The sequence below is a fragment of the Cygnus olor genome, chromosome 5 (genome assembly GCF_009769625.2).
Source record: "Cygnus olor isolate bCygOlo1 chromosome 5, bCygOlo1.pri.v2, whole genome shotgun sequence".
Classification (NCBI taxonomy): domain Eukaryota; kingdom Metazoa; phylum Chordata; class Aves; order Anseriformes; family Anatidae; genus Cygnus; species Cygnus olor.
In genome coordinates, this window is record NC_049173.1 from 19784702 (window position 1) to 19811019 (window position 26318).

The 26318-nt window shown below is 40.7% G+C and overlaps 1 protein-coding gene across 11 annotated transcripts in view; it reads right to left on the reverse strand.

The window, feature by feature from the left end:
- Window positions 1-26318, reverse strand: part of FLRT2 (fibronectin leucine rich transmembrane protein 2) — a 75817-nt gene that overhangs the window by 17924 nt on the left and 31575 nt on the right. For 5 of the 11 annotated variants that reach the window (XM_040558115.1, XM_040558117.1, XM_040558113.1 and 2 more), the window contains one exon: window positions 14482-14568. The exons of the other annotated variants lie outside the window; for them this stretch is intronic. The gene's annotated coding sequence lies outside the window, so the exon portion shown is untranslated. The remainder of the gene's footprint in view (window positions 1-14481; window positions 14569-26318) is intronic. 11 annotated transcript variants of the gene reach the window in all.

The window sequence follows — 26318 nt, forward strand, 5'->3', positions numbered from 1 at the left end:
AAATTCACTGGCTGTGATTTCAGTAAAACAGAATTTCAGTGAACAGAAAACATCTTTAAAATTCTCTTTTCCTTTATTTAAACCATGTAAGCACCGCCCATCCTTTCCAGAAGCACAAGAGATATATCTTAGAAGTACATAAAAGCTTTTTTTTTTTTTTTTTTTTTTTTTTTTTTTTTTTTTTTTGTTACAACTGCACAGGTTTTAACATGTCCCAAATGCTGCATGGGACTGGAAGTACAGAAAGTCTCTTTAGGAATCAAAATGTTATAACCCAGCAACTTTGTACTTGTAGATTACTGTATTTATCTGGAACATCATCAGGTATCAGCACCAAGTCTTGAACAGTTGGAGATAAAAAGCGAGTCCTGGAAAAGTCTTCTAGTTTATCATTATGCCTTCCAATGGCAAATGTACCATATGCCTATATTACATGCTGTCCTTTTCTGGGACAGCAGATAGTAAGATTAACTACCCCAGTATTCAAGGCTTTCTCTCTTGCAGGCATATTTCAGTCAAGAATGGTTCCTTGACAATTTTGTAAGTTGACGTGGTTCTGTACAGAAACTCTAACAGGATTACATCCTCACATGATCCTAAGTGTAACAGTTTATCCACCTTTAATATGTCCTGGCTCCTGTCTAGATCATATTGCTCTGATCTGTCATGACATTGTCATTTTGAAATAAAAAAGGATGTGCAGAGCCTCCTTTGAGAAACGTAGGACCACACATAACAAAGTGGTTCTCATTCCCTTTCTAGCATCAGAGAGAGTCTGCCCCTCCCAACAGGGCCAATAACCTGTACTCAGTTCTGTTTTAATTGTAAATCCAATTGCCGAATGGGTTTTATTTGACACCCAGCTGTAATAGAAAGACCAGCTAAGGACATGCAGCCACAGGCAGCTGAAGCTCCTGGTATGCTGGGAACCTCCTGAGGCAGTAATGTCTATTAAAATGAGCTTATACATTCACCTTATTCTAGGACTCTGCCCAGGGTACCTCTTGGCTAGGTAAAAGTGGCATCTCAGTAAAAGATTTCAGTAAAGATTCTAGCAAATTGGGTCAAAATGCACAGCGCTTCTCATTATATATTACAAGTAAAAGACCTTTGACTGGATGGTCACTTAAGCACAGCAGCACTTTGGAAGGTGGCACTCAGGAGTTTCTCTCCTTTTTGTGGTGGATGTTAGGTGGATTTTGCATCTTTAAAACTTTCCTACTGCATGCTTTCTCCCCCCTGTGCTACCAGGAAAGGAAGTCCTTTTATTAATTCCTGTATCCTAAACTCCAACTAAAAATCCTTAATATACTGAGACTATAAAACTCATAGTACAGAATATATGCATTGTCACTCAGGTAACTACTGTTGATTGTATTAAGCAAGAACACAAGGACAAATCTAATAAGATATTTATGACTTCAGGGTTGGCTGTGTCGTGACAAAGGGAAGCAATAAGGAAGCAAAGATACAATTGAATGTGTTTAAATAAATTAATTGGGAAAGACTTTACCTCAGTATTCTTTTACAACTGTTTAATAATAACTCATAGAGGAGTAACAGTTGCAAGAGCAGTATTTTTCAGCAGATCTCAGGGACCCTGATGCAAAAGTGAGTTATGTCCCTGTGTTAGAAATCTACCCTAAAGACATAAAAAAATATTAGAGTTGCACAAACTTCTTGATTTATAAAAGAAATTCTGTGAAGGAAAAATATCCAAGGCAAATTACGGAAGGCTGGAAAAGCTGAAATGGTTCAGTCTTTAGCTAATCACCAACACTGAGGGCAGGTAATTGTGGTTTCTCCCCCATCCCTGCAATCCCTGTTGGCTTCCTAAAGCAAAATTTCTATTTTCAATATTCTTATAAGAATTGAACTGAGTCGCTCTGTAAATGAACTGATCATTTGCAGAGGTAGAATTTTGGCAGTGGGAGAATTAAGGGCACTCAATATCCCTATCTTTCATGACTGCAAATCTCGAGAATTGACTTACAAACTGTAGATTGTTAGTGGCTTACTTGGTGTGAAACCAGAAAGTTCTAAAAACCAGTCTGGGATGCGAAGGGTAAGAGAATATGTTGTGGTTTACCTAATTTTTTAAAAAAAATCAACACACAAATATGTTAGCAATAACATATCTGTTCATCATCACCTTGATAATTTTTTGCTTCTATTTCTTTATCCTGTACACTTGATACCTATTATTTCTCACTATATCTTCCTTGGAGCACAAACCACGTCTTCCAAGTGTCTAGGACATTTCCTGTCTTACTCCAACCAGGATATTAAATCTTGTTAGGATTTGAGGAATGAAATCTATAAAAGTTGAGAGAAGCATATTGTAACAGATGAGAACATATCCACATGTTCTAGGTGGCCACATCTGAAAATTTGGCTTAATGGCCTGAGTTCCTGACACCAGTGAAAATGTTTATCTTTGGAGGAATTTCTGATGAACATTTTATCTCACTGTCTTATTATTTATTTATTTATTTTCAAACCTGCCTTATTTAAAATGTCTTTTGGAATGACTAATACTAGCTGGAGATGAACAATTCTGTCTTTGTGTGCTGGATAAAAACTTCAAATTTGCTTTTGTTTAAGACTGTAACTGAACTGCTCTTTTCACTTATTTTGATTGAAGGTATTAAAAGGCTGAAACATCTGGCTGCAAGTTGAGAAGGTGAAGGTTTTATTAGTTTCTCCCTCACTGCTCAGAATTATCCACACAACTTCAAGCTTTAGTCATCCTGCTTTGCACAGGCCATGAAATAATTTAGCTTCAATAGATAATCATGTTTCGATAATTAATATACTACTGAAAATGCTACTGAGTCCTATATTTGTGTAATCTAAGAAAAAAATAAAATAAAATACTAACAACCCGATAGCAGCTGGTTTATTGACTAGTTTATTGCTAGTTTATAGACTATTGACTCTTTCCTATCTCAGTGACCAATATTGTTTCAAAGGCTTGGTCTACTGTGCCTAAAGAAGCTCCAAAGGGCCAGAGGGCCATCTTCAGCACATTCCATGCTGCACCCCTCCAAACACCACCCCAGGTGTAGTGGTCAAGGTCCTGATCAAGGTCAAGGTCAAGGCTGCCTGAGAACCTGCTGAGGTTCAGGGGAGGGAATGCAAGCATGGGAATCAAGGATGAAGAATAGCTTACAGAGCACAGCCTGCATATGAATGCATATGAATGAACAGCCTCGTGTTATAGACACAGGAATTTTGTTGTGTTCCTGAAGCCAGGCTGTCTATCGTCATTAATCTTCTCATGTTTTACACTATTATTTTTTTAGGGGAATAAAAATAACAATGTTGATTATTCCATCTTTCAAGGAATCCTTAAAATAATCAAAAGCAGTTCCTAGGAATCTTGATTTTTTTTTCCTGATATTCTAACCACACAGCACTACTTTTCTTAGCAGTTCATCCATTTATCTGAACCTGACTGCCATGCAACATAAATCAGAAGGCAAGCAAAACCAAAATCAGATAGCCACATCCACCCTTTTCACTACTACCAGACAGTGAATCCTATTTAGCACAAAACCATTTAGAATAAATTTTCTTGGCTTTACTGCAGACCAAGGTCATAATCAAGTCATATTCTTACTCTGCATAACTATCGTATGCAGTAAGTACAAGGCTATTATGTCTGGAACTGAGTGACAACCAGAAAACAAATCTAATTCCATTTCTCTGGAACCTAGTAGAGTTCATAGCACTTAAGAAAAATGCTCCTGTATTTCTATCAACTAGTAACAAAAATAACTATGGAGTAATACCTGACAAATCCCTTTTTTTCTATATAAGTAGAGTTCATGTCTACACATGAATGAACATTATGTTTTGTTTACTGATTAGGAGCTGAAGGTGATAGTTTACTGTGAATGTTTCTCTACACGTTACTTGGTTTTGAACTTAGTGTTGAAACCCTTAGCATGAGGCTATAATCTCTGCATCAAAGGCACAGAGAAAATGACACTAGTTCTTGAGGAACCAAAATGCTTTTACAAGAAGCTTTTTTGCATGCTTGCTGCTGTGACTGCTTCATATTTCTGAGTGTGTATTATGTTAAGAAGAAGAGGTGAGGAAGAAGAAGAAGAGGTGAAGAACAAGAGGAGAAACCTTTCTTGGTGCTCTCCTCCTGAAGTGAATATTGATGTCAGAATAATGATCAATAGCCAGTACTGTAAGGAAACCTTAAAGTGTCTCTGCACATTGTTGAAAGCGCACTGAAGTCCATATGGACAGATTTTGGTAGAGGAAGTTATGATTGCCTTTGCAATACTGTTAGTGGAATGATTCAGCAAATAAATGTACCCAGTGAGCTCTTCCCTCACTTTCTTCTCTGCTCTGATCAGGACATATCTGGTTTTGCCTCCCGGTTTACACTTACAACTACTCTCAAAATCTCAGATCAACCAACCTGCTGAAAGAAAGTGAAATGGATTTGGATCTGACTTGGTGGAGACAGGAGAAAGTTTAGAAAGTGGTACATTTTGCAGCAGTGGGTGTAAAGATGTCATTCACCATCCTTCTCCTCCTGGTTCCTCAGTAATCTTCTGCTCCTCCAAGTCTTTTATCTCTTTCTAGCTATGTTCCTGCAAACTATTAAGCAGACACATTTCCCAGAATGATGCAGGCTTCAAGAAATCCTTTTTTTAAAAGTGTGGTGCTATATTCAACTAAAGTCTTGTCTTTGGAAATTTGGGTCGTGTACTAGTTCTTGCCAGTAAACAGGCATCTGACCTCCAGGAGGGGGAGCTAAGATAGCAAGAAACTCTATCCCTATAACAACAACAACAGAAGTTAGAATGTGAGAATTGTTTTCTCCTAACATTGTCTGTCCCCAACCTACATAAACACAATTTCCCTTTACTAACAGGAGTCTGGGATCCCCAGTGATTGCTGGCTTGACAGCCTCTCTGCTGCATGCCTGACAAATAATTTGAGCTGTATAATACTTAGCTTCTGGGAAAAATAATATTTCAGCATGCTAATAGTGAGTTTGAATTTTATTTGTTTTGTGGTTCAAGCTCGTTCTTTGCCCATGGATAATACAGACTGCAATTACTGTATAGATATGAGGAGGTCAAAACAGAGCAAGCTACAGGACATTAGAGTGATCATTAGATCAATGATCACATTAGAGTGATCATTGTACTCCAGGAAGCAGGGCTGAAGTAGCTACAAGAACAGTGACTCAAGTGAAGCCACAAATTCAAGGCTTCCATTCATCCCATTGGGCAGTGTGCTGTGTCACACATCAAACTCAGTTTTGTAGACCTGTCCATAAGTGTGTGCTGAAGTGCAGAAGTTCAGATGTGTAGAATGCAGCCTGCCTAGACTAATGAATCTTTGTTACTGTGTTTACTTCACCAGTTATTTATTTATGACAGAAGGACTTTATTCACAAAACTTGATGTTGCATAAGTTCTTCAAGACTGTTTTGCCTGTGATAAATAGTTAAATAACAGCTACTGCAACCTCCAAGGCCAGAAATGTCTGTCTTTCCATTCTGTGACAAAAAAATTCATCCCTGCTCACCTGTGCATGTGCACAGATAGACACAGACACAGATTTCTAGGTTGGAAGAGACCTCAAGATCATCGAGTCCAACCTCCGACCTAACACTAAGCACTCCACTAAACCATATCGCTAAGCTCTACATCTAAACGTCTTTTAAAGACCTCCAGGGATGGTGACTCCACCACCTCCCTGGGCAGCCCGTTCCAATGCTTAATAACCCTTTCGGTAAAGAAGTACTTCCTAACATCCAACCTAAAACTCCCCTGTCGCAACTTTCGCCCATTCCCCCTCGTCCTGTCACCAGGCACGTGGGAGAATAGACCAACCCCCACCTCACTACAGCCTCCTTTAAGGTAACTGTAGAGAGCGATAAGGTCGCCCCTGAGCCTCCTCTTCTCCAGGCTAAACAACCCCAGTTCCCTCAGCCGCTCCTCGTAAGACTTGTTCTCCAGACCCCTCACCAGCTTGGTCGCCCTTCTCTGGACTCGCTCGAGCACGTCCATGTCCTTCCTGTAGCGAGGGGCCCAAAACTGAACACAGTACTCGAGGTGCGGCCTCACCAGAGCCGAGTACAGGGGGACAATCACTTCCCTAGACCTGCTGGCCACACTGCTTCTTATACAAGCCAGGATGCTGTTGGCCTTCTTGGCCACCTGAGCACACTGCTGGCTCATATTCAGCCGACTATCAACCAATACTCCCAGGTCCTTCTCGGCCAGGCAGCTTTCCAACCACTCATCTCCCAGCCTGTAACTCTGCTTGGGGTTGTTGCGCCCCAGGTGCAGGACCCGGCACTTGGCCTTGTTGAACTTCATACAGTTGACCTCAGCCCATCGCTCCAGCCTATCCAGATCCTCCTTCAGAGCCTTCCTGCCCTCGAGCAGATTGACACACGCACTTAGCTTGGTGTCATCTGCAAACTTACTGAGGGTGCACTGGACGCCCTCATCCAGATCATCGATAAAGATATTAAAGAGGACCGGCCCCAGTACCGAGCCCTGGGGGACACCACTTGTGACCGGCCTCCAACCAGATTTGACTCCATTCACCACAACTCTCTGGGCCCGGCTATCCAGCCAGTTTCTAACCCAGCGAAGCGTACGCCAGTCCAAGCCCCGCGCAGCCAGTTTCTTGAGGAGAATGTTGTGGGGAACGGTGTCAAAAGCCTTACTGAGGTCAAGGTAAACCACATCCACAGCCCTTCCCTCATCCACCAAGCACGTCACTTTGTCATAGAAGGAGATCAGGTTCGTCAAGCAGGACCTGCCTTTCATAAACCCATGCTGACTGGGCCTGATCGCCTGCTTGCCCTGCAAGTGCCGCGTGATGACCCTCAAGATAATCTGCTCCATGAGCTTTCCTGGCACTGAGGTCAAACTGACAGGCCTATAGTTCCCCGGGTCTGCCCTCCGGCCCTTCTTTTAGATGGGTGTCACATTGGCTAGCCGCCAGTCAACTGGGACCTCCCCCGATAGCCAGGACTGCCGATAAATGATGGAAAGCGGCTCGGCCAGCTCCTCCGCCAGTTCTTTCAGTACCCTCGGGTGCATCCCATCGGGCCCCATCGACTTGCGCACATCCAAGCTCCTTAGCAGGTCGCCAACCATTTCCTCATGAATAGCAAAGGCCACATCCTGCTCCCCATCCCCTTCCACCAGCTCAGGGCACTGGGTATCCAGAGAACAACCGGTATTGCCGCTAAAGACTGAGGCAAAGGCGGCATTAAGCACCTCAGCCTTTTCCTCATCCTTAGTAACCAGGTTTCCCCTCGCATCCAGTAAAGGATGGAGATTCTCCTTAGTCCTCCGTTTCGCATTGATATATTTGTAAAAGGATTTTTTGTTGTCTTTAATGGCAGTAGCCAGGTTGAGCTCCAGATGAGCTTTGGCCTTTCTAATTTTCTCCCTGCACAGCCTCGCTACATCCTTGTAGTCCTCCTCAGTGGCCTGCCCTTTTTTCCAAAGATTATAAACCCTCTTTTTCCTGCTAAGCACAAGCCGCAACTCTCTGTTGAGCCAGGCCGGTCTTCTTCCACGCCGGCTCGTCTTTGGGCACGTGGGGACGGACCGCTCCTGTGCCATTTAGATTTCCTTCTTGAGGAGCGCCCAGCCTTCCTGGACTCCTCTGCCCTTCAGAACCGCCTCCCAAGGGACTCGGCCAACCAGCGTCCTGAGCAGCTCAAAGTCAGCCCTCCAGAAGTCCAATACAGCAGTTTTACTGGTCCCCTTCCTGGCCTCGCCAACAATAGAGAACTCTACCATTTCGTGGTCACTCTGTCCAAGATGGTTTCCGACCACCACATCTCCCACCAGTCCTTCTCTGTTTGTGAAGAGAAGGTCTAGCGGGGCACCACCCCTGGTAGGTTCACTGACCAGCTGCATCAGGAAGCTATCTCCCACACTCTCCAGAAACCTCCTAGACTGCTTTCTCTGTGCCGTGTTGTGTTTCCAGGATATATCCGGGAAGTTGAAGTCCCCCACGAGGACAAGCGCCGACGATTTTGCAACTTCTGTCAGTTGCCTATAAAACTCCTCATCCGTCTCCTCATCCTGGTTCGGCGGTCTATAACAGACCCCGACCAGGACGCTAGTCTTGCCGGCCTTCCCGTGGATCCTAACCCACAGGGATTCAACCTTATCATTCCCAGCCTGGAGTTCCACAACATCAAAAGATTCTCTAATGTAGAGAGCCACGCCACCACCCCTTCTGTGCTGCCTGTCCCTCCTGAAGAGCCGATAGCCAGGCATTGCAGCACTCCAGTCGTGGGAGCGGTCCCACCACGTCTCCGTGATGGCAACCAAGTCGTAGCCTTCCTGCTGCACGATGGCTTCCAGCTCCTCCTGTTTGTTACCCATGCTGCGTGCATTAGTGTAGATGCACTTCAGCTGGGCCATCGCCTTCTTCCCCAGCCTAGCCATTGTTTCCCCCGGCACGGCTCCAACAAGCCTTCTTTGAGCCCCGTCCCCCTTCTTGCCTAGTTTAAAGCTCTCTCTATGAGCCCCGCCAGCTCCTGGCCTAGGATCCGTTTTCCCCTTGGAGATAGGGACCCGTCTGGGGCCATCAGGCCAGGTGCCGAGTAAAGCTCCCCATGGTGAAAAAAAACAAAATTTCTGTGCTGGCACCAGCCTCTGAGCCACCTATTAACCACGTGAGCTTTCCATGTCCTCTCCGTGCCTCTCCCTTCCCCCGTAGGGATAGACGAAAACACCACCTGCACTCCCGCTCCCTCCACCAATCGTCCCAGCCCCCTATAGTCCTGTTTGATAGCCTTCAGGCTTCTCTTTTCAAGATCATCACTGCCAGCCTGGACTATCAAAAGCGGGTAATAGTCAGAGGGGCGAACCAGGTTTGGAAGCTTCCTGGTAACGTCTCTGACCCTGGCCCCAGGGAGGCAGCAGACTTCCCTATGCGTGGGGTCAGGCCGACAAATAGGGCCCTCCGTTCCCCTGAGGAGGGAGTCGCCCACAACAATCACCCTTCTCTCTTTCTTGGTGGAGGCAGTCCTGAGGCGTGGAGCCAACTTCCTCACCTCAGGCATCCTCCTGGGTAGGCTTCCTACCTCGTCCTCACCCACCAGTCTCTCAAGCTCCAGGGCCTCAAACCTATTGTTCAAGGGCACCTGGGAAGGCAGCGCCGGAAGGGGAGGGCATCTCCTGCGAGGTCGAGAAGGGACCTGTCTCCATTCCTCCTCAACTCGCAGGTCCCCTCCCTCTGCCCGATGGCAACAGGGCAGGGGGTCCACCCCCTTTGGGGCATCTCACCCTGGTCCCTCTCCCTCCGGTCCTGCAGGGAGTCACTCCACCAGTCTATCTCCCGCTCGCACTCCCTGATATCCCTCAACCTCTGCACCTCCTCCTTGAGTTCCGCCACCATGCGGACCAGGTCGTCCACCTGCTCGCACCTCACGCAAGCAGTCCCCCTGCCTCCCGCCGATGGCAGCAAGAGGCTCAGACACTCCCCGCATCCGGAGACCTGAACTGCTGCATGTTTGGACGGGCAGTCGGTCTGGGTGTGTACTGACTTCCTAGAGAAAGCACCGTGCCTGGTGGAGACCATTGTAGCCCAGCTGACGGGAGAGCGCCCTTAGAGGAGGTGTCCCTATGGGCGGGTGTGAGCGCTCCGCCCTTCCTGCCCGCCCTGCCTGCGCTAACTGCCTCGCTAACTGCCGCGTCACTCCCTGTTTGCCCGCCCTGGTCGCCGCGCTCCTGGTCGCTCGCGCTCCCTAAGGGCTGCCTTTGAACGGCCGGGGGGAGGAGCTGTCGCTGACGCTGCTGGCTCCGCCTACGCCTCGTCAGCCTCCCTCACGAGGGCTGCCGGTGCCTGGCGGCTCCCTCACGTAGGCTCGATGCCCGAAAAATAGCCCTGCCTGTCCCGATCCCGCGCTCCGCTGCAGCACGCGTCTGCCCCGGAGCCGGTCGCCTCGGCAAGTGGATGCCCAATAGCTCATTACAATTTTTTTCATTGTCAATGAAGTCAGGGAATATGACTACTTTTAGAAAAACAATCTCTTTCAGATTCAGAAATGAAATGCTACAGAACATCTGCTGGCAACTATCAAAGAAACAGTGCATTTCCGACTGCAAGCTGTATTAGTGGACACTGCTGTGCTACCCACCCGAATTTATTTTTTATTTTGTTGTACCACCTAGTCCAATCTGAATGTCTGTCTGCATGGATTAACCTTGCATAGACCTTTGCTATTGATTGTTTCAGCTTCTGGTAGAACCAGAAGGGTACTCTAGAAATGAAAAACTGCCACTAAGGACTTCCTGCCTCTGGAGTCCTGAATTCTAATGTAGGAATCATCATAAACAGCTATTTCAGCTAACTGTAGTTATCAGAGGAGAAGGTAATGAGAACAGAAATAGAATATCAAAACCCAACATATTTAATACCCTGCACAAGTAGGTTCCTACTTTGCTATATGTTCCCTCATAGAAAGTGAGGAAGAAGGAAACGTGCAGAACTGCACTTGAATTTTTGAGTTGTCTAGGACTTCAAGGTAGTTCAAAAGTCAATGACAGCCCAAGCATCTGTTTAGAAAGAAACATCTATGCTTTCATTATAAAAATGCTGATTGTTGAAAACTTCCTCCAGATGGTAACCATCATGATATTTTCACTCCAGTGGGCAAAGAAGAGCAGATGATCACCTCCAGGACTCATATTAAATGGAATCCTGCACCTACTAGCAAAGTGCTATTGGTGTCTTTATTAACCTTCCCCCAAGGCCTTGTCTAATTTTTCACTTGTCTAATGCTGTACTGTTCAAAACTTGACAAATTTGACAAAAAGTGAGAACAACTGATTTAGTATGGTTGTGAATTAATTCTTTAGTCTTTCATCCCCAAAGAACTGATCTCATAACTTAGGTGAAATAGTTTTGATGGATCTCATCTAGTACTCCATAAACTCAGCAATGTACTAAGTGATGATGTAAAGCTGGATGGAGAAAGTCAAAAATGGCAGATTAAAAGAAATTCACATGTGGAACATTTCAACAAAATTTCATAAAATATATGATTTCACTGAAGCCAAAAATGTTTTATGGAGATTTGTCAGTTTTGATTACATTTTCAATAGGAAATGTGCCTGAAGTGCAGTGCTTTCTGATCATTTATGATCAGAGGGACAGAGAGAAAAAGGAGAGAGGAAGAATAAAAAATTGACCTTTTTGTACCCCCCAAAAAAAAAAAAAAATTGACACAATTTCATTTCATGAAAACATTCACAAAATAGTGTTTATGTTGCATATTTTAAAATCATGAACATAGCTGAATTATCTGCCTCTGGACAGCTCTACTTAACAAGGTAAAGGGAAAGAAAAAAATTGTTTTCTTTCTTGATCCGTTTCCAGAGGGCTTACACCTTTCCGTGACAAAAACTGGACATGTCTGTTAAAACAAACAAACAAAAACAACTAATAATACAAAACTAATTTATAATAATTCCCCTGTTTGGAACTCAAATATTCTGTACTGTGTTTAGCATAATGCATTTCGTACTAAGAAAAAATGAAGGCAACCTGCCGTTTCTTTGCAAGCAAATTGGTCTCTACCTATAAATTATTCTACACTGTGAAGCAAACAGTTTGCTTTTATCTAGAGACATGTGGGCAGTCTGGCAAAATGTCTGTGGATAATTTGAAAAAGCTGCTTTTAGTGACCTAAGTGACTAAACATTGCTTCTGTGGAGACAACATCTTGACACATTTTAAATGTGTTGCATGGTGCTACATCGTTGATGAGATTGTCTATGGTGTCACATCACTTTGTGGGGTATCATTCATTTAGGGTCTTACGAAAATGAGTGTGGGCGGCCATATTCTTACGTTCCCTATTTCTGGCATATGGCCCAGGGAGAAAATATGGTACTAGCTGTCCCCCAGCCACCTAGGTACCTTAATATAAATAAAGCTCTAAGTATCGTATGTACATCTTTCCAACAAAACCAGAGATTTCACCTTCACCTTTTAATATTGCTTTGCATGCTGCTCCTTCAGAGTACTAAGAACTACTCCATAATCACTGCTAAGGAGCTATTAAAAAAGATTAATAAAGTTGCTTGCACACTAATTGCCTCTGAATTTGAAGGGAAGCTGTCATGTACGATGTAGTCATTTATGGAACCACTGAACAAAAGATGTTCCCCAGCTAGAGAACAAATCTTGCACACATGACACAGCCCCTGTAACAGGCAAACAGAAGGTTATTAAACAGATTTTTAAATCATTGCCATCAGATATCTAGTTAATAGGAAAGAGGAAAGATATTAAAACAATGGATAAAGAATATAAAGAGAAGCCTCTAAAATTCCTACTCAACTAAATAGCTGAAATATTCATCAACTGCACGATGTCTTAACATCAATAGAGCCTGACAAGAATCTGGGGATCTGGACTTGTTATCTTTTCCTGGCAATCTGATCTTGTGCATGCAAAGGTGGAGAAAGTGCTATATTCTCACTACTCCAAGAATAACACTATAGTACTTCATATAGGAAACATATTGTGCTTCTACATTAATAATAATAATAATAATAATAAATTCAGCATTACAAATCAGTACAGGTATAGTAGTAGCTATTTTATAGCAGTAAAAAACAAGCATCCAGCAAGCAGTGGCACTGTCTTAAAATCTACTGTTTACACGGGCACCAGTAAATATAGTGATTTACATTAGAGTACAGAGAGAAAGAAGGACTAGATGCATTAGGACAAAACAGTTTCCCAAGGATACAGATCATTTAAAAATTATTCTTTTTTTCTCTTAATTTTGCATGGTCTTGCCTTTTTTTTTTTTTTTTTTTTCTTATTTCCATTCAGGTTCCAAGTAACTTTGTTTGATACTCTCTGTTTTCAGTAAGAGGGTCCTATTTTCCCTTTTCAATATTGATGACCAAGCACATATCCTAAGAAGGTACACATCAGAGGAATAAGAGGACAGAGGAACATACGATAGATGGTTGGATAAAATAATTTGTTTGGTACAGTGAGGCTGTGAATATAAGTCTTGATTCTGACAGAGAACAGGCTTTTTTGGCACTTAACTCCATTTTGGTTCTCCTTTGGTGAAAGGTTATAACACTACATTTCTGAGACAGTCATTCAGATTTCCCATTTAACATCAAAGCTAATTGAGAAAGGGAGGCTGAATTGGGCTGAACAGATTCTAACACAGGGAAGTTTCAGCTCTAGATACAAATATAAGTAAGGACAAGCTAGAAATAGTAAATAGACATTTCTGACCCAATGATTCCCAGCCTTGGAATTAAAAGCACAAGAAGATCATGAGAGGCCTTAAGGGATAACAAAGTAATAAATAAAGGCAATGTCAGGAGCACTGCTCCTACAGGATGAAGGAATACAGATTACATGTTTAAACACTGGCTGCAGCAGTTTACATCATCCGAGGAACTATTAGCTGCCTTTAATTTCTGGCAGCAGCTCAGTTCCCCTGGGAAGAAAAGGCAAAGCAGAAGAAGAAATGGTATTTACATCTGAAGCTGTGATTAGAGTCACTTCTCCATATTTCTCCCACTCTACTTCTTCCTTGAAGGAGCAGAGATACTGCCTACACAGGGTATGCACAAAGACAAAGGAGAACCACGCAAGCATTTTATTTCCAGAAGCTGGAAATGTGGTTTCCGACCAGTTTTTTTTTTTTCTTTTTTTTTCTGCCTCACACTAATGGCTGTGGGACAGAATATTCTGTGTGAATAGTTTTACATGCCATATAGCATCTCAAATCTGCTGACCATGAACAGAGGAAACAGGATACAGTAAAGCCAATAAGTAAGCATCTAATTTTCTCCACAATGTACTGAGTGACAGGAAAGAGTCTGCCATCTACATGTGTTTATGAAGAAGCAACTCAGAGCAGAATAAACCCCTGATATACCATCCAAAACTTTCTGTCATTATATTTTCCCAATAACTGCTCTAAATATTTTTCTTAAAGAGCTCTCCTAGGCTTATTTCACTTAGGAAGCATAAAGCTGTCACGTTTAATGAATCCTGACAAAGGTAGAAGAGAGCACTGAAAGCAGCTCAGCTTTGTTTTTCCACTTCTCTCCATTGCCTTTGAGGTCTGTGTGTGGTTGCATCAGTGAGATCAAAATTGCCAGCAGACTCACAAATGACACCTACCAGCAGTAGAGAAAAAAAAAAAAAATAGTCCTCTCCCATTAATGCTTCACAGTGGGTGATCTTTAGCATTGTGCAGACAGCCAACAAGAGACCTGTGCACCACTTAAACTCTCTTAATAGCTTTTAAGTGGGTCCTAAGAGGTGCAGAAGCCTAGAGTTGGCCTTCGGCCCAAAAGCAAATTCCATCTGACATGTGCCAAAGCATTTCAGGCAAACAGACTCCTTATCAATATGTCTCCTCGTGCTATTTTTCAGCATAGTTGTTACTGCAAGGTATCACAGCAGTGTTCTTACCAGCTTTTTGTGCTTGTACAAAACTAGATATCTTGAATGAGTCCAGGAAGGCAGAGAGGCAATGCAGAATAAAACCAAAGAGAGGGCCTGAAGGACAAATAGGAAAAAAATGTGAGGTAGAGTTTTAAGCTATTCCACAGGCAGCAAAGTACACCTGCTCAGGAATGCAATTATTGTTTTCTTCTGTCTGCAGAGCAGTCTATCTATTCAGGTCACTGTATGAATCAAATGAGAAGACAGTCTTTCATGTTTTCTGGGTAGACCTCTGGATACTTTAATTGGACCTCATATGAAGATCTTCTGAGGGATTTGGGAGTTTGCTGATGTGTTATTTTCTTGGACTAAAAACTGAGTTAAGTGCTAATTACGCATATCTTCTCATGCATCTAGGATCTTGACCTATGTCTACACCAAAATTTTATATACTAAAGGCATGGGTTCTTTACTTTTGCTAATAGGGCATACATTTGTTGTAACCCAGTGAAATGGGTTATAAAACCAGCATTAACTCTAAATCCAATATACGGTATTTTCATCAGTTTTACCTCTGCCAGCCTATTCTGACCTCTATACAACCCTTTTGCATAAAGGGCTAAAAGAAAAAGGAAAATGAACAAGAAAAAGGGAACAAACAAAAATAACAAAACAACAACAACACTGCAACCACACACACACACGCACACATACATAACCCACACACCCCTTCAGTTTGGATTTGGCAGGAATTTATCAGACATTTCACTCCAGACTTACCTAGACCTCTCTGACCCATTATAGTAAATAGCTATCTTTAAGTGGTCTGAAATAATAAAGGACAAAAAATGAAACAGTTACAGCTATTCCGGAGGATAACAAACTGACTCCTAAGAGCTTGAATGAACTCAGCCCAGAGCAGTGGAGTTTGTTTACTGTATAATATTATTTTAGAAATCCTTTCCTTGCTATTTCAATCAAAATGAACTGCACTTCCTAATACCATTCATCCTGAGAGATACTGCCACATGCTCTATCCAAACACAGGCTTAAACTAACCCACCCCGGCAGCAATTATTTTCAAGGCTTTTGAGCCTCTTGGGAGATATTGCCCTCCTCTGTTCCAGTGAAGCAGAAAACCATCTTGTATCCAAGGGGAGAAAAGTTTTGTTTCCACATTCTCTACAAATAGTTTAAGCATTATTCTCCGCCCCCACCCCCAATATGTATTTTACTCAAATCTTCTGTTGTGTAGGGCTTATACAAAGAGGGAAGACTTGCCAAATCGATACTGTTCATTATTATTACTAATAATCATATAATTTTAAAGCACAGATAAGGACTGACTAAGCATTTGATATTTAAACATGTTCATTGCAGCTGTTTTAGTCACAGAGTTCATGTCCCACAAATCATTGGCCTATGCTGTGATGAAAGATAAATTAAGATGATTTACATAGGCACCTGTAGCAATTTAACTGTAAATTCACAGGCACCAATCTTCACTGAGGAAGCACCTGACTTGCACTGTCCAACAACAAGCACTGAATTAGGAAGATTCCTTTATGAAAAGCATGTTTTTAATACCAAGAACCACTGAAATTCATTGCTATTAAATCTGTTTAAAACAGATAAACCAAAGCACTTCCTTAAAAAGCAGATGGCAAACTGAAATTTGGTTCCACGTGGGTCTATGGAGGCAGACGGTCTTAGCAGGTTCAAAAATGAATTCAACAATTTCATGGACATCAATCTGGTCTTTAATCAGGTTCCCTTAAAGAGAAGAGGTGAGAATGCATCCTCTGACATACTGTGTTCCAAAGTTTTGGACACTGCTGGGGGAAAGGATGGCAAAAAAAGCTGCTCCAATAATTTCTTGTCATTGCTAGGGACAAAGTACTGAGCTGGTCTGTCTCAGTTTGGGAATTTCACATTTTAGTGAGTCACACTTCATGGTCAGAACTAGGGACTGAGTTCAATAGGGGAAATATAGCATGCATGGACTTGACCATTGCATTTGCAAAGCGTTCAAGTCAGAAATTGAACACAGTGCCATTCTGTAAGGTATCTGATAGATTAAAATTCATCAACACAGCTAAGATTCTGCATTGTGAAATTCTGGGTAGCTGATAATAACGATAAATAAAATATTACATCAAAAATGATCAATAATGTCATCTAAAGCAATTGTTATTTCCTCCTGAGCATTCCAAATGCAACAAAAAAGAAAATGAAGAGTGCAGTGTTCTTATCTGGTTTTAAGGCCATGAGTTTTTAAAGTGAGAACTGAAATGATGCAAAAATGTGCTGCCAGTGCTACAGTAAGCTCTAGTTCCCTAAATAGCAATGTCCTGCTTTAGTGGACTGGAAACTTTATATAGTGCAGTATTGACCACAGAAGGAACTAAAACATATCATCATGTTTTGGACTCTTCTCTTCAATGACCTTTGAACCTTTCCTGTAGAGAATAACCCAAGCCACAATGTCTGTATATAGAATTGCACTGCCTTGAAGTTCAGAATGGTTTAAATCTAGGGTTTCAGTTTGAACATATCTGTAATTTTTACTTCTCTAGGCTTTGCAGAAACATCCTTACTTTTTTTTTTTTTTTTTTTAATTCTATTTGTATTCTTCGAATGATACAGATGGGATCTTTCTTCTTAGTCTCCTGACTAAACTTTGGTGAAAGAGGTCATTGGACCAGCCACTATATAAAGTCTATATAAAGTCTGTGAACTTTCTAGGCTGTATCTTTTCCTTTTTGACTGCTGCGAAGACTGTCAAACAGAACCCTTTGTAGGAAGGCCTTGCTCACTTCACCTCCTTTGAGATATGGCATCTTGAAAGAGCTTCATCTTTCACTAACTTATAGAATCCACAACTTTGGTTGTGCTTCAATTGTAAAGTAAGTTTAGCAAAAATGATAGCTCTTTCTAAATTTGATACTTTTGACTAAAACCAAACAAAACAATAAATACAGTGATAAGAAGAAAAAAAAAGTGGAGAAAATTCACAACTTCGCTTCTTTTGATCCCACCTTCAATTTCATACTAACACTGCTAGTGATACCTCAGCATCCACCTTCATCAATCCCTCCCTTTTTGGTGGATAGGCACTTCAAAACCTTCTACTCCTGTCTGCCGTTGTTAGCCTAAATAATAACAATCACACATTTTAAAGTCTATTTTTCTAATCAATCACTTCCTTTCTGCTGTTTGAATACACTGAACTAAATAAAATAAATTTCAGAGATGGCACTGGCAGTCAGTAAATGCTTGCTAACAGCAAACAATGTTTGCTTATTTTCTCCTTCCTTAAAAAATGCAGTTACAAATTTGTAATCACAAATGACAAATCTCCTTTCCATGCTGTATTTGCTATGTTTCTCAGAGAGTCAGCTCAGCCTTTGCTTCAGCTACTGAAGGACACAGTGAGCATGATTATACAGTATTAACACACCTACGAAGGTTCAAATGCTGCTCTACTGCTAAAGGATAATTGCATCTTGTAACACGGTAGGCACAGTCATACTTGCCATTGTATACATCACTATTCACCTTCTGATCACCCTGTCTAAACCAGACTAAGTAGTGTCCAGCCATTAGTCATTAAGTTAGGTGATGAGTATGATGAAAAATGAAGTATTAACTTAAGGCTATTCCTTAGCGGGAGTAGTCTGAAATGGTGTGAAAAGGAGGCAGGTGTGTCTAAAGCAGTCATACTTCTCCCTCCTGACACCAGCACCAAACCTCTGATTGACTACTAAGCCAGGAGCAGCAGGACAGACCTATAAAGGGTGTGCTTGGAGAGACAAGTGTCATAACACTGACAGAAAACAAACAAACGAACAAAAACTATTCTTCAGGCTCTCTTTAGATATTATTTTTTCCGTGACAAGCTCTTTGGGTGAAAAGCATCTTACTGCCAGAAGCAGATGAAGACAGAACTGAAAGTGAGACCATCCTCCTAATGTAAGACAAGTAGAAAATCTCCACACCCAGAGAAGTTCAAAATGATGTTGTTTAACTTCTGAATTTATTTATTTTTCTGAGAAATGCTGTAGTGGCCTGGACAGACAGCCTTCAGCATTCACGTTTGCAAGCACTATTCACAACCATATAATCACAAACTCTTGAATCTTATGGTGGGAAAGCTCAGGCTTTTCCGAACCAACAAGATTCCAGGAGAAGGAGCCATAAAAGAAATGCTAAGTATCCTGAGATTCACAACAAAATCAGGACTAGCAAAGCCAGTTGCATGTCAGAACCTACAGTCAGGTATACAACCAGTGAATGTATTTTTTAAACTCAATGTGAGCATTAAGTAAATATGACTGATTAATCCAATTATCCCACTTGCCTTCCCACTTGAATATTTATGATAACTCTATTTCTCCTAAGCAAAATAGAAAGGAAAATGAAGCCAAGCACCTAAAAACTGCATTCTCCATGAAGCTATGTGGGTAGGCTGAAAACAAATAAGGTAAAGTGTCCTCTGACGGTTTGTGTTCAAACAGAAAGAACCTGGTTTGTGGCAGTACCACAGGCTTTATTGGGCTAGTGTTAGGTTAGAAATAAAGGCAATTTAAATTTTCTAATATATATTAAAAAAAAAAAAAAAAAAAAAAAAAAAAAAAAAAAACACTTTTCAGGTTTTGGATTCCTCAAAATAAGGAGCCAAAAGGCAAGACCTCATAGGTTCATGTGGTGACTTTGTGAAGGTATTTCTGGACAATGCAAGATACAGTAAATTATATTTGCCCCAGCTTTCAGTTACACATGTAAGGCTGGGACTTGAGGGCTCTGCACTGGAGCTGCAACCCTGACCATGCTGATGGCCAGATGGCTGCCAGCAGGCGATGGGCTAATTCCCCAGTTCATTTGTGTGTGATTGGAATGCACGAATGGGACTGATCTCCTGGGTTAGTGAGTCCAGGACCCTGCTAACCACAGGCAGCTGTGGTGCTAAGAGGTAATACATCAGCCAGAAGCTGATGTATAGCTTGTTCTTCCTGCTGTGAATCGTTTCATGGCCCCTTCCATTTTCTCCTGGGAGTTAAGGTCCTGGGCTTCAACTGCTTTTGCTCTCAGGGATAGCTAACAATCCCTTGAAAAATCTCAACATGACAAGCTTTATTAAACTTCTTCTGGAACTCAAAAAGTGCTTTTATTTTTTCAGTTCAGGTTGAGAAGCTGAGACACTTTGGCTGTGTATTTTGGGTTTGGCTGTTGACTGTGTATAGTACTGTGGCAGAATATAGAAACTACTAAAACCCTTTAGTTTCCTTAGAGAGAACTGCTCTGGCACAGACAATACCAGGAGCAGCTTGGACTTTTCTAAGAAATTCAGGATGAGACGCATTATATGGGATATAAGGAGGCAAGGCCAAGCACTTTAGGATCTTACATAAGCATGCTAGACTGGGAGGTTATTCTAAGCTTCCTTCAGGAGGCCTTTCCACGCCCTCAGAGTAGCCCAGAACAAGGACAACTCAAACTGTGTCTTAAACCTCCCATGGACTTTGGGATTGGTGTTGTGACTCTAAAAAAGAAAGCGTTAGATCTTCATCAGAGTTAAATGAAGTTGCTTAAGGGTTGCAAAGAGAGATGGGAGCACCAGAAAAATTAAAAGTTGCAAGTTCCTGTCTCCTAGTCTGCATTTAATCAATGAAACCACATATTCTTCTGCTTAGACATCCAGCTTTGAAGACACAGCCCTTAATGGCCTGAGGTTTTACCGTTCCAGCTTTGTATTTTTTTTTTGTTTGTTTGTTTGTTTTTGTTTTGTTTGTTTTTCTTTTTTTCCTTCAGCCTTTACTACCAAATTCAGAGTCATTCGATGCAAGTATAGGGAAGAAGACTGGTGTCACAGTGGGGAATCTAATTTAATGAAAGCACATGCAGAAATTATTTTGTTTATTGAAAGTGTGTAAACGGACAGTACGATTTACAAGGTTACAAGGAAACAAGTACACAGCTTCCCCTGATGCTGCGGTTAAGGCAGTTTGGAAACTATTGTGGTGTGTGACAGAACAGTGCACACACTGCCGAAAGCCACAGCAACTATTAAAATCCATCTTTGTTTTAAGTACCAACTATTAAAGTGACCATGCTGGTTTTACCTTGTTTGCTCTGACAGTGGATGACAAAAGTCATTTTAAATGATGAAAAGTTGCAAGTCTGCCTTTTCTGAATTGCAGAGGGAATTCGCCTCTGTGGTTTTTGAATGACACTGTGAAGCCAAAGCCAGAAAGGGAAGTTCCACATACTGTGTCAGTTATGCTCAGCAGAAAGCAAATATAAACCTGAAATATGGAGACCCACATATATGCAAGTGTCCAGATTTTATGGCATCCAGGTTTTAATGTAGCCTGAAATGAGATGGTAGAACTCATGGCAGCTGTTTTACTTCACCACCAAAAATATACCTCACATTGATAATGCCAGGATATTCCACATAGGATGATTATCCTATTCTTTTGATGCAACAACATCACACAGACAATTTTGTGCCAGAAATAAAGCATTTGTGTCTTCCACCACTTCTTGAACTTCTATGGTCATAAAATTGAATGAGGCATCTTAATCTTCAATCTGAGACCAAAAATAATTTAGAATAGTTTACTGAAAAAATCACCTCTTAGAATTCTGTTCCTAGAGTGTTCTTGATGCAAACATCATGATTTTCTAAAATACATTACTTATTTGCAATTATACAATGCAATGTTCTTTAAATTACAGAAGTAATTGAAAGTATCCTTAATATTTGCAACTGGTCACAAAATTTCTATGGAGAGCTCATGCCCTAATGTTCAAGGCTCATAATTCCTAAGATCAATTTTCTGTTGTAAGAGTTCATAGAAAAATATTTAAGATGAATTTAACAGAACAACTTTCAATTCACTTTTCAAAGCATTCTAAAACCAAAACACCAAGAAAAAAGGAATGCAAATGCATCTCTCCAGTTTTCAGGAATTTCTGTTTCCAGGGCCAAATTCTCTTTTGATGAAAAGAAGCCATTTTATTGTGCTTGTCCAGCAGAGAACACACTGTACAATATTTTGACATTTCAAACCGAAGCCTGACTAAGGGCTTATATGGACATTTTAAGAGGGAACAAAGGAACCGTACAATTTTTAGCACCTTACAAAGGTTTCTTTCAAGCTCAGTTCTAAAGTTATCTAAGATTTGTGAAGAAATATTCACCTTTTGAAATCGATGCTACAATCTGGTAATGAAATTTGAGAATGTGAACATTATTCCTCTCTTAAAAAATGAACAAGAAAAAAAAAAAAACACTATTCTGATTTTCATTCCAATGTTGTACGTTAGTATGTTAAGAGTAACATCTAGTCCTGTATGCCTTCTCAACAAAATTGTTATCTGTGTTGTTAGTAGAATAGTATAAAACAGTTTTATTGTGAATGATAGGTATTCTATTACTTAATTTTAAATAATCAGGGTCCATAATATTTTTAATATTTATTTTATAAATAGGATGGAGGTGAATTTATTTTTGCTAGGCTGCAAGACAATGAGCTTTATTTCAAGAAATAAATGCCTAAAAAAACTAGTAACAGAAGGTGCTCTGTAATAAAACTACAGTTTTGAGAAACTAGTAGAAAATCATGGTCATGAATTCCTTTCTCACGTATGAAACTCCATGGCTCTGATTCTATTCTACTGCCTTTGAAGTCAATGGAATATTTCCCATTAGTTTCAGCTGGCCCTTTGTTTTATTTTCAGAAGTACTTTTCAAAGTTTCCCATTTCCAAGTTCCCATGATTTAACCTTGGGTGTGATCTTGAAAGAATTTTTACGCACATGAGTAGACAGAATTACTGAAGTCAATGAGCCTGGAGGGCTGGACCCAACATCACCACTTACAGTGGCTGTTAACTGCATGGAATGCCAATCACAACACTTGATTTCTCCATTCCGCTTTAGAACTCAGGATATACATCTCTGCAGCTTATGCAACAGTTACAGTGCTAACAATGGCAGCTCACTAAAAACAATTAATACTTTGTGGAATAGCAAGGAGATAAAATTGCAACAGAGTACTTTTGGCACATCAAGAAAGCAATACCAAAAAAAAAAAAAAAAAAGGCTGGTTTCTCCAATTTTCTTGGGGTTTTTCTGAATGACATTAAGCATAATAGGCTTCAGAATAATATTTTGAAGAAAACATCTGAAACTTTGATTTCCACAAAGTCAATTGATTCTGACATGTAATTATTGCTGCAGAGGGATTTTTTTCAAGTTCTCAATAGCAAACAAGAAAATGGACCCCATCAGTTTCATATTTAGGTGTCTGACTCACTTATCAAAATGAAAATATAGCCCAAAGTCTCATCTGATGATGCAATACATCACCATGCACTGTGTAAAATCTAACAGCTATGGTTTGATTTAATTTGAAGTAAAAATAAAAACAAGGCTGCATGTTACAGCAGCTTTGCTAATGTTCCTCAGCCGAAATTTTAACTTGTTCTAGGGGGTGGTTTTTTTCCACTTTTATCCTCACATCTTTCTACAAGATCAATATCATTTTGTTTGCCCTCAGTCAAATTTTCTAACGTGCTTTTTCTTCTTTTTTTTTTTTTCCTCCCCTTTTTTAAAAAAGAGATCATTGCTAACAGTGAAGTGGTGAGGAATAACCCAACTGGAACAATGTACTGAATATTCTCTGTTCTGTAAAAAGCCACCGCACCCCCTCCCACACATGTATCCATATTTCTTCATTTCTTCCTCTCTTTCTCTTCTGGGTGTTTGTTCTGTATTCTTTTTCCCTGTCTCCTCAGTCCCCAGCATGAAGCACATTCCAGTCCAAGAGATTTTTGTGGATTTCAGAGAGGGTGAACTGGCTTCTGACTGCTGTTCTCTCCCTCCCATGACTGATACAATCTAAACGGTATCTGGATTTTTGAAACAACTGCATTTGGTTGGAAACTGAATACTTCCTTGATTCTTAATGGTTCAAAACAGAATTTCTAAGTTTTTTGTTTGTTTTCTGTTTTAATCTTAAATGTCGAAGTAATTGAGTGTCCAGCAGCTCTAAGTTCCCCTTAGATTTTTTTTAACTGAACTTTTTGTTTCCTTTACTGTGCTGATATTTTTCCAAAATGGCACCAGTGAGAAGAGCACAGAAAATAAATCCATTCTTTTTGCAAGTGGACTTCTGAGCTAAATAAATGGATTTAAGGATGCCCATAGGAGATAATGAGAATGTTTAGCATTTACAGTAAATGTACAGGGTTTTTCATCTCTCTAGTACAGTAGAAACATTAAGTAATAAACCACCAGATTAATAATAATAATTAAAAAAAGAAACAGCAAATGGATAATTAAGAAAACAATGAACATTAGAAAACCTGTAAAAACACAGACACACAGCTAGGCCAGCTCATTAGGTTCAGTTGAACTTGATTTATGCTCTATCTGTTTTAATATCCAACAGACACCCCCCCGATGAGAGCCAAATGTGCCAAGAATCTCTTGACCTAATGATTTTAATAAAGCATTTGTTTGAAATGCTTCTTTTTAATTAAATGTCTGGGTTTGGGGATGCTAGGCATCAAAGAAGGAGTACTGGATACCCAGAAAGTAGGCAGCACATAACTGAATATATTTGTGTATAATAAGTTGAACAAAGAAATTTTGAGAGTGGCTATTAGACATTGGTAAGTGTTAATGTTTATCACAAAAGACTGCAAAAATGGATTTCAGGAATCAGACATAAAAAAGTGGTCAAGGACTGAAAAAGTATAGAAAGAGCATACCATCAAACATCTCCTATGTTTAAAAGCAAAATGCCTGCAAGTAGAATTCCTCACACAACCATGACTGGGACCAATGCAATAATATGTAAAACAGAGGAAACAAACGTAAACATAAATAAGGCCTCTAACCAGTATAGACAAATTCTGGATATAAATAGCATATACGCTTGTGATGAGAGCCTTACATTAGCTGGTAGGTTACTACCTCCAGAGGTTCTATAAATAAATTGTTTGATTACACTGTATTTGTTTCTGGGCTTTTATATAAGAAATGAAAATATGTTTGTCCCCCTTCCTTAACAAATAATTTAGGGCTTGGGATATTTTTTATCCTCATTGCACACTTGCAAAGGGGAAAGGAAATGGATGCACCTTGTCTTCTTTTCCCTGGCACTGTTGTGTTCCTTGCAGTGGCACAGTCTCTCAAGCACATACTTGCTATAGCTGAAAAACATGCTTTGAGTTAAACTCATCATCAGGTATGGGTTTAAAAGCAAATGTTTTCCCAATCACAGTTGTTTTTGGAGAGAAACATTTGCACTGTCATCCTACCTGGTGTGGGTAGTGTTCCGCTTCCCATTCTCATAGGAGTTCCCTGTAATAAATTCACCACTTTTACAGAGACTGCTCTTACTCATGAATCCCATGTTATTCCTACTGCCCAAATTGTTTTGACTTTTAATCTTAAACAGCATTTTCTTGCCTGTATGATAGTAGGTAGAGGAAATAACGTGAACCAAATATTGAATGATTGTGAGGCTTCTTCCGATAACTTCCGATAACTTTCCTACCAACACTAAGGATAACAGTGCAGAATCAGTATTCTCCTCACATTTAAGTAGAACATACCAGGCATACAATGCTGCCACAAAGGACTTGCAAATCTCAGGTTATCAGATGATCTATGCACAGATGATCTCTGCTCTATGATAATGCCTGCTCTGTTGCTTTAATGTAGCTCTGTTACTTACAAAATTTAGAGGCACTTCAGATTGCTTTAAACCCTTCTGGCTGGTAGCAGCCTCTACACAGCCAGTTGCCATCTGAGACCAATTGTAAGCAGATTCCAAGCAGTTGCCTCTGGTAAATGGTTGGCTCAAGCCCATCTGAACCCCATGATAACCCCTCCCCCCCCCCTTTTTTTTTTTTCTGTGGCCAGGCTGGTGATGGAGTTATCAACTGGGAATAAGTGGTACTGCTTATTCTACTACTTTGTTCTGCCAGAACAAAGCTGGATAGCAAGACAAATTCTGAACATTACTCTATAAGGTAAACAGTATATACATTAAAAATTATTGAAGTACTTAATGCTTCACATACAAAGGACTGCTCAAAGACTGCTACATACATAGTTACTTGGAAACCAATCTTGATGACCATACAGACTTTTCCCGCCATGTGCAATAGATAGATAGCTTCCAAACTTTTCTTCCAAACTTTTAAGCTCCTCTCTCACTTGCTTCATTGACAGTGTCAGCAGAACAAAACAAGGCCCTATATCAGATGTGGTTTTATGGGGAAGGCTCAAGGCTGTCCCCAGTTTCAGTGATGGGCCACTGAGCACACCTGAATCCTCTTGGACTAACGGGCAGGAAAGACCCATAACATGTGAAGACTGGCCTCCATCCCAACTATTTTGGCCACTGAAGAACAAAGGATGTTCTCAGAACATTACCAGCAGCTTCTAATAGATGGGAAAAGGTGTATCCTGTACTTTTTCTGAGAATACTGATTACAGGCTCAGAAACAAGAGACCAGAAATGACAATGTTTAACACTTTGCATAACAAGCAAATCAGAAATTGAATTGTTTGTAACAAAGACTTAGGGCTCTCTTATGACTAATATCAGGTACCTGCTATACACAATGGAGATGTGAAAGTTTCTGAAAGAAATACTTTCTGCGATCCTTTGTAAAGGAACTACCAACCTAAACACAAAACTTAGAAGTAGCTTTCACTATAATATTGAGTCAAAAGCTAGGTGGGAATAACAAGCATGGAAAAGAAAATTGTCTAATTCTATTTAACAAAAAGTTAGAGGCAACCAATGCTATGACGACATTCCAAAAATCTATGCATTT